The sequence below is a fragment of the Juglans regia genome, chromosome 12 (genome assembly GCF_001411555.2).
Source record: "Juglans regia cultivar Chandler chromosome 12, Walnut 2.0, whole genome shotgun sequence".
NCBI classification, from domain to species: domain Eukaryota; kingdom Viridiplantae; phylum Streptophyta; class Magnoliopsida; order Fagales; family Juglandaceae; genus Juglans; species Juglans regia.
In genome coordinates, this window is record NC_049912.1 from 11,945,579 (window position 1) to 11,955,099 (window position 9,521).

The window sequence follows — 9,521 nt, forward strand, 5'->3', positions numbered from 1 at the left end:
ATGTTCGACCATAAACATAACTGTTCTAGTTAGGAAAGATACCAAGCGTCTGTGTAACGCCCCGTCCCTGAGGGTCCGGAGAGTTAACTCATGTTACCTGATAATCAACTCCAACATTGCTAATATACTTCCAAAAGCTCCAAATCAAACATAAACACTTCAAATTTAAATAACCACACATACTCGTATATAAAATCCTCAATACAGTAATCCAAAAACTTACCAACTTCTCTACATGTCACTTAAACTCACATTTCAACAACATAATTATCAAAATCACCAATACTCATCGAAAGCTTTCTATTCTTAATCCACTATTCTTAAGTCATCTCACCCAATTCTTCGTAGTCCTGATCATCAGCTGAAATATCCAAAAATCATCTAAAAATATTGGAGATAAGAGAGGGGTGAGTTATTAACAACTCCATAAGCAGAGAACATATACTAGTATGCAAACATGAGCATTTACAGATTTTAAAATGCAAAACAAAATACTTTATTTTCAGAATGTAGAGTCAAACATGTTATCAAATATATCAGAGCGAAAGTTCAAAAATATTCTTGTTCAAATTCTTTTGACATAGCATAACTGACCACCATCGTACCAGATTATCATATCACATCAGAGGCCATGTTTAACTCCCGTGGTAGGGTTTTGCAAACCTCGGTAGCTAACTAAGCATAAACAGAATGTGAATCTTTCCCTTATTTATTCTCGAAGCCCCGAGTGTGCACACAGGAAAGACTACCAGAAAACCACTTTGTTTCCAAAGTGGGTGCACCAGAAACAGAACAATTGGTACCAACCCAAACAGAAGCCACTACTAGCACCCGTGGTAGGTCAAATAGGTCACCATCCACAAACCACATCCTGATTCAGAATGTCATGCCAAAAGTTTTCAGAAATTACATCATATCAGAGTACAGAACATCTTTAGAACAAAACAGAGTTTTCAAAAATCACATCATATCAGAGTACAGAACAGAACAAAGTTTTCAAAAATCACAAAACGTAATTTTATGCACAAACTTTCATATTCGCTCTCTTTTGCACAGTTTAGAAGCAAAATGCAAAATAGCTCATATCTACACCAGTCATGTCAGAAAATACTTTATTCTTAAACAGAATCTCATGAGTAATGCAGAACAAATAACTGAGGTAGTTCAAATCTCTTTTCATAACAAAACATGCATATTTTCAAAAATCAACCTCAGCCCATTTTATTTTTATGCAAATCTAGCATAGGAACCCCGCTTACCTGGACAACTTAGCTTTTCATAATTTTCCTAAAAAATGTCGAGTCGACTATAAATCGTCACCTATAAAAATAATCACATAATTTCCAAAAGTTTTCAATCAATCACAGATTTCGATATTTAAGCCTAAGCTTCTAAAATAACATATTTTAATTCCTCAAACTTAAAACCCTCTTAATCCCAAAATATATCATCACTTCGTAAAAGTCACCAATATCCACCATAACCAACGTCAAACTCAAAACACCAATATTTAAACTTGAAACAGCCAACAAATCTCATAGCATAAACCAATCATACAAACAACTCCATCATCCAATCCAACCGACCTCCTTACTCCTCGGACTCAGTCTGGCATAACTAACCAATTCACAGTAAATATGAGTTAGTGCGAAAATACATTTAAATCTCAAAAGTTCTTTGGAAAAATACTTACAATGCCATAATATAATTTTTGAAAGATCACGGAGGTGCCAGAAGTGCGGCACAACAACGGAATAGTGCAAAATGCACTGTGGTCATGGGTCTCAAAAACCCACTTTTGAACGGGGACAAACCAAGACTCGAGATTGATAGGGAATGGCTTAGAGATGTCGGTGAAGCCAATAGTGGTGGTGGTTGGCCGTGGGTGGCGGCGTAGAGGGTGGTTGAAGACTAAAATGTCCAAAACGGAAATGTTGATGAATGTGCTTCACCAGTGGCAGATCGGAGCTGGGGTTGAGTGCATTGGGTTGCTAGGAGGTCAATGATGAAGTGATGAAGAAATGGTGGCGCGACGGCGGCGCGCGAGCACATGGAATGCTGCGGCTTAGTGTTGCACGTGGGAGCAAATGGCGGCGCGGGAGGAGCTGGGATTGGAGGGAGGTGGTCGCCGGAGGGTGGGGAAGGCCGTGGGCTGGGCGGTGTCGCCGGACGGAGGCACACGACGACGGGCTGGGAGAGGAAGGAAAACGCACGGGGAGAGAGGGGGAATGGCCTAGCGCATGGGAGAGGAGAGAGAGAAAGGAGAAAAGAAATGGAGGGAAAAAGAAAAAGAGGAAGAAAAGAAAAAGGGGAAAAGAAAAATGAAGAGGAAAGAAATGAAGTCCAATCCTCACATCTTGGATTACAAAAATGATCAAACGAAAAAGATTTCAAAACAGCATGTTAAATAAAATAATTCAAACATAGTGATTAAATGAAAATAAAATAATTAAACCCAACAATATACTAATTTACAATAAAGAGAAATTTAAATGCATAACAATTATTAATATTAAGAAAACATATCAAATTTAATTTTCACAAATTAAAAATCATAAAAATAAACCCATTAAAATCTGACAAATTTAAAACAAGAGAATCAATTTTTAAATTAATAACAAATAATCCTTCAATTAAAATACACTAAAATACAGGGTGTTACAGTCTGCCTCTCCCTTTGCAGTAATGCCTTGCTCTCCAACCTTTTCATCATTACTTGGACGTTTAAAACATTTAAAATAAAAGTGAGTCGAATACTCAGCAAGTAGTAAACCATGCAGTGAACATACTAGGCATCTATTCTTTTCTTTTGAAAACATGCATACATAAACATTTAGCTAATTCTTGACAATGATTTCATGCATAACAGTTTAAGTGATAAGCCGTACTTTCATGCATAAACATTTAAGAAATAACTATGCTTTCATGTATAAACATTTTAAGAAATAACCATACTTTCATATTTCATTTTCATTGACCGGTACACACTATTACGCCCCGTGTGTTGGGGTTAGCGGTCTTCCTTTGGACCTGGATTCTGCCTGTGGCCACAGATTAGGAATCCCTTTCAGTCAGGGGGCAGCACTGGCTGCACTACCAGTATTATTTACCCGGCATTGCAATCTGCCCATTCCTTTGGTATTCTTTTCGTTCATATGGTCGTTACGTATTTTCATACAATAAGACATTCATTCATTCAGTCCTTTCTTTCATTCCTTTCAGTCCTTTTCATTGAACAGTTCATTCATGGAAAACGTCATTTAAAAGCATGAACTTAAATATCATATTTTCATTTCACAGTGCATTCATGAAAAAACATCAATTTAAAAGCATGAGCTTAAACATTATTTTTCATGGCATCTATAAAGTGCCAGTTCATAGGGACAATTTAACATAATTTTATAGGGACATCTTAAAACATTTTCTTCGCATCATTTAAAGAATTAGTTCATAGGAAAATTTTAAAACACGTTGTTCACGTCATTGAAAGCATCGCTTAAAGCATAAGGCATGAGACATTCTTTTCCTTTCCTTTGCAATCAAAGCATTTTCATCATCTTTTTTACTCCGATGCACATACATTTTTATGAACAAGATATATTTCCATGTTATACTACATATAGGATTAATCAATAAGTTTATTAAGAGAGCATTATGGAAATCTCATGACTTAGAACCTACGTGCATGCATTAACTTATACTCATACACACAATTATAATCGATAGGGTGCTTAACCGGGGCTATCAAGAAAGGGCTTGTACATACTATATGCATTTGCTCTTTTCTTTGGAAGAACATTTGCAATAAGAGAGACATTCTTTTATAAAGAGAATTTGGTGTAAGAAGCATGGTCAAAACTACTTACCTCTATGCTCCTCGATACTTCCATCATTAATATTCCTATTCCAATAAATAGCATAAGCGTGTTAATACTTGTACAATATTCTTTAGCCCTCCCTTTAAAAGAGAAAACCACGATATTACAATCTAACGTCTCTTCTATGCTTAACATTAACCCAAATGACTACTCCTTACCTCAACTTACAAGAGAAATAACTTAAATTTAAGACATGCTAGCTGTCTATGGAGAGGTTATTTTTAAAAGCTTACATGAAAAGTAATTAAAAATTCATAGGCTTCAAGTAAGGTTTCTTTAGTTCAAGCTCACTTTGGGTTGTGAATATTAGGAGATAAAATCTAGAAATTCTCAACAATGGGCTTTAAAATAGATTTAGGCATCTCAAATAGGTTAAACAAGCTTAGGAAACATGCCCTTTAAATCAACTTGTAGTCCCTCATTATAAAAATGATAGCTTATCATTATTTTGGACTCTTGGGTTAGATAGAATTTAACCAAACGAGGGACAACATAAATAGGCTATTTTTACATCAAGACATGACGTGACATGAGCTTAGGGGTACTTGGACAACTTTGCATATCATAATATATCCTGCACAAACAATCTCTTATATCTAAACTAACTAAGCTATAACCTATTCACTGAAACAATATTTTAATTAGTTTAAATAAAACCTCCCATTAAAATTAAAGTAGCATAAAGTATATCAAAGTTACCCATTAAGAAACTTTAAAACCTTTAAACACTTAAGCTTATGATTTACTCACTTAATACCTTTTAAAAGCAAAATGTAAAATTATAGAACCAAGCAAGACCTTTAAACCAAACCTCTAGTATCCTAAAAATAGATTACCAACCAAATCTCAACACAAGGCACATGATACTAACATATATAATTTAAAACCACTTTAATCATCACCCATGATTAAACCAAGTTTAATAACGATTTAGTATTTTCAAAATATAGGGAAATGCATAGCAAAACAACTATAATACCATTCGGTTTGGGCCAAAAATAGGACATACATATTTATTTGTAATATAGGAAATTAACTACATAAAAACACAAGCTAAAACAAATTAGTGAGCTTGCAAAATCACATTAAAAATAAATAAGTCAAATTAGAATTTTTACCTTAAGCTCTTAGCCCCTTTCAAAACACAAGTGGAAGAAAATAGAAGGACAACCGTATGGATGAACAGCAACACAATATCATTGTTTTAAACCCCAAAACTGAAACATCATAGGTAAGAAAATGGTGAAACTCGAAACCCACATGTAAATCACACTAGAGAATAAACCAAAAGTCTATTATCTTCAAGATTTCACCCTTTGAAAGGTGAAATGAAGCTTGAGTTCTAAGCTTTGAGGCAAAAAACTGAAAATGAATATGGAGAGAATATACTAGTATGGCTTGGAGAGGATGAGAGGAGAATATTTTTCTTTGTCCCTTACTATGGAGTCACAAGTTTGAAGGAGATGAGATGAACTTGCTTTCTTGAAGATAGAAAGAGAAGAGGAAGGAAATAGGTGAAGGTTGGCTATGGCTTGCTTGGAGAAGAAGATGAAGTTTTCTATTTTCCTTGGGTGTAGGGTAAGTGTAGAATGCCTTAGAATTAGTTTTTTTTTTAGTTTTTTTTTCTTCTCTCTTTTTGATTTGCCTTGACCGATGGGTCAAAGGAAAGAAAGGGATTTTGTGGCTTATACTGTAAGCCTACAGGTGAAAAGGGATGGGAGGAACTTTTACCTTTGTCAAAGCTTATCACATAAGCTTGAAAGATAGATGGTGGAGATCTATCCACCTCAAGGTTACTTTTCACCTGCCAATATAATGGTAGAGATTAATTGGGTCATTTCCTAAATAAATAAAATTAAAAGGCTTATAGGAAAATATTTCAAAGTCTTAAAAATAATACTCTTGATTTATTTTAATAAATCATATTTTTAAAATAAAACATATTCATCTTAAAATAAAATAATTGAAAGTAATAAAAATCTTTATATCAAAATATTTAACTTAAGGAATTAATAAAATGACGTAGGGAACTACATAGTAAGACTCGAGTATTACATTGCTTGCCCTTGTCCTGCAAGCCATCATTTTCTAGAACTACCAGCATCTTTAGCTTATTCTCACCCTTGTACGATCGGCACAGTGTTTGGTGCCCGACGCAGGGTGAAAAGTCATTTATCAACTGGTGTTGTACTGTATCAGCCAAGCTTTCTACAATATGATACACACCTTACTTTTGGTTTGGCCACACATTGCCAGCCCAGTTGCTTCTTTTTTGCTAACCCTTCGTCCTTGAAAGTGGATCTCTTCCCTTACTTCGGCACAATTCTCACAATGTAAATATACAACATCAAAGCCATGCTTGAAATAGTTAATATCCGTTATGCACCAACATAAAGGAGAAAGAATACGCAACTCTTTTTCTTTTTGTCGGAAGTAAAAGGGAACCAAGAATTCAAATTGAAGAAAGAAGACATGAGATGCTTGTCATGTTGGCCACTTTCTAAAAGCAGTTGGTGAGGCATACACATTCTGTGTTGGTAACAAACTCGTTTCCTGATAAGAAAAAAGGAAAGAAAAAAATTATCTTTCCAAATTGTACATTCCCTCTACTCTGCATATTATGGAGAATAACTTCACTACGTGAGTCTGATTTGAGAAGCAGGGCGATAAGCAAGAGATTGGGAGGTAGAGAAAGCGATGAGATTTATTTTTTAAGGTGAAATGGATATGATCTTAGGGAATTATAGGATGCATCGGATTTTCTTTTTTAGAAATAAACGAGAATTAGGGTAGAAAGTCAATATTAAAAAAAAAAAACACACAAAAGTCCAAATAGGAAATAGAAAATCTTCCCAAAGTTTGACGGGAGTAAAAATATGGTTTATTACTTTAGAAGGGTTTTTTCTTTATTAAACTAGCAATCAAGCATGTATAGGTGGATCGTTCTCAATATATATATTTTTAAAATATATGGAGAAATATAGATCTATTTATTAAAAGAGTTCTGCTATATATAGTCACTTTGGCGTACTCCTTGAGCACATCACCTCCTTGCGCATACTATTGATGTGATAAAACAATTATTTTATATTAAGAAAAGTGACTCAGTCAACCACATTAGTAAAATGCACAATAAGTATGCAAGAGTGACCGCACATAGAATTTTTATCATTGAAATACAATGTTGGACATATTAGAATTGGAGTTATTCTAATAGTTCAGTTTAGAATATCTCAAAATTTAGTAAATAATAGTTAAATAGTTTGTGAATAGTAGTGAAATTGTTTGAGTTAAAATATTTTATTGGATTTTATAAAATGAGCGAGAAATAACTGAATACAAATATTATAAAGTTAAAAATTTATTTTTATTTTGAAATTTGAAAAAAGTGTATTATGTTTTTGTGTTTTATTTGAAAGTTTAGAAAAATTGTATTGAGTTTTGTGTTTGGATAATGATTATTGAAAAGATGAAAAAATTTAATATTTAAAATTGAAAAGTATTTTATATTTGAGTGATATTTGAAAAGGAAGTTATAAGAATATTTGAGAGTATCCCATGTTCCCAAACAAGGCCTTAATGCACTACCATGACTTTCAAATAGAAGTTAAACTCAAACTTTGTATAAAAAATTATAGAGATATAACTTTTTTTTTTCTAACTTCTATTCAAAATAAAGATAACTTTTATAAAATAACTAAAAAACATAGCAAATTTTCCTTTCTATTTTGGAAGGTGCATCTATTACTACTTTCACTAGTTTAGAAGTTGTTTCTTCAAATATTGAAAGGCATATTATGATTCGGCCTCGTTCACTTTCACAAAAATTTTCATCTCATCTCATCTCATCTAATCTAATCATTACAATTTTTTTAAATTTTCGCACAAAATAAAATAAATAATTTAACTTTTTCAAATCTCAAAACAAAAATAATGTTAAAAAAATATATTCTAACAATATTTTATTCAACTTTTAATTTTTATCTTAGTTTATCTCATCTCATATGAGAAAACAAACGAGACTAAATGTTTCTATTTTTGTTTAGGAATCCCATGCTTTGGAATTATTTGGATTTTTGATATTTTTTATGAGAAGTACTACAGTCACAAGTGGACTTTATAAGAGTAAACTTATCAACTGATGTTTCATGCTATTCGTTGATCTACTTTTTAATTGATCTACTTTACAACAAGAATAAATTTACAATGATGTACCATATCAAATTACGTCAATTTGTGAATTTATTTTTATGAAATCCCTTTATAGTTAAAGTATTTCATTTTTTTAATAACAAATACTCCGTATTAATATTGAAAATGTTAGTCATTACAATTACCGAGATTCTCCAACAAAAACATGTTTTTGTTAGATAACTGATAGCTTTCATTCCATAGAGCTTGAAAGATGGCTTTCAGCCATTACAAGGGTCTAGAAACATGGATTCACATTGTCAATGTCTATTATCTCATTACAAAGTACAACAACTTCTTTCGCTAGTCTATTTGCTACATTATTAGCTTGTCTTTTGACATGTTTGATTTTCCATCTTGTATCAGTAATTATATTGTGAACATCCTCCAATAAGCATCCAAACTTTCCATTTTGCTTGCCTTGATTTGAGAGAGCATTAACAACCTGATTAGAGTCACCTTCAAACCTGACATTTTGTAAACCAAGTTCCTTGCAAAAGAAAGCAGTTGAAAGTAGTCCTCTTGCCTTTGCTACTGTAGGATGTGAACAAAAATTTAGTGGCTGCATTAAAATAGTTTGGAGTTGCTATCTTGAGATCCTCTTGCCATTACTTATCATGGAAGCAGCCCTATTGCCATTACTTATAAAATTCCAGCTTTTCAGTGTAGTTTAGAGTTGTTATCTTTAGATCCCCACCAGAAGTTAGACATTATATTGTTAAGCTTTTGGCACAATGCCTTTGGTAGTAAAAATACACTCATGGTATATATAGGAATGGTTTGGATAACTGCTTTGATCAATATTTATTTTTTGGCTTGTGAGAGAAATTGAATTTTCCAGTTTTCAACCTCTTGCTCACATTTTCAATAATTCTTTGAAAAACTATCATTTTTTATCTAGTAATAAGAGATGGGAGGCCCAAGTATTTCTTCATATTTAAAGAACCAATATGTTTGCTTAACCACATTGGAAAGGATTCTTTATGAATTTTCAAGAAAGACAAATATTGTGCCGACCTTAATATATATATATATATATATATATATTGAGTTGAGGAGGGGGGTTTCGAACTCTAGACCTCCATTTTGGAGGCTAGAGGTTATGCCAATTAGGCCACAGGACTTATAATATTGAATGGGTATGAGAAATGCTTAAATGCTTATTTTTTTATTTTTATTTTTTAAAAAAATTGCCATGGTCTGTATTGATTGCTGTTAAACAAGAGTCTGAATATAAATTGGTATTGAATCAAAAGAAGTGGTATAACCACTTATGCATAGAGCATCATTACTTAAGGCATGAGCAAAATAATTATTTGCTCTAATAGTATGCCTTGCTGACCGATGAGTGAAAGAGTTGAGAGTTTCCCTGGTATCTGCCATTAACTTGCATGCATAAGTGATTGAGTCATTTGGTGAGTTGAGACCTATTGCAACCTGCAAGGAATCACC

At 33.0% G+C, this 9,521-nt stretch overlaps 1 long non-coding RNA gene across 1 annotated transcript; it reads right to left on the minus strand.

The window, feature by feature from the left end:
• Positions 1 to 2,701: 2,701 nt before the first annotated feature.
• On the minus strand, positions 2,702 to 5,027 carry LOC108992451. The gene is made up of 3 exons (XR_001996324.2): positions 4,997 to 5,027; positions 3,863 to 3,901; positions 2,702 to 2,715 (listed from the first exon to the last, which is right to left on the minus strand). It is a non-coding gene; the product is annotated as an uncharacterized LOC108992451 (long non-coding RNA).
• Positions 5,028 to 9,521: the final 4,494 nt, after the last annotated feature.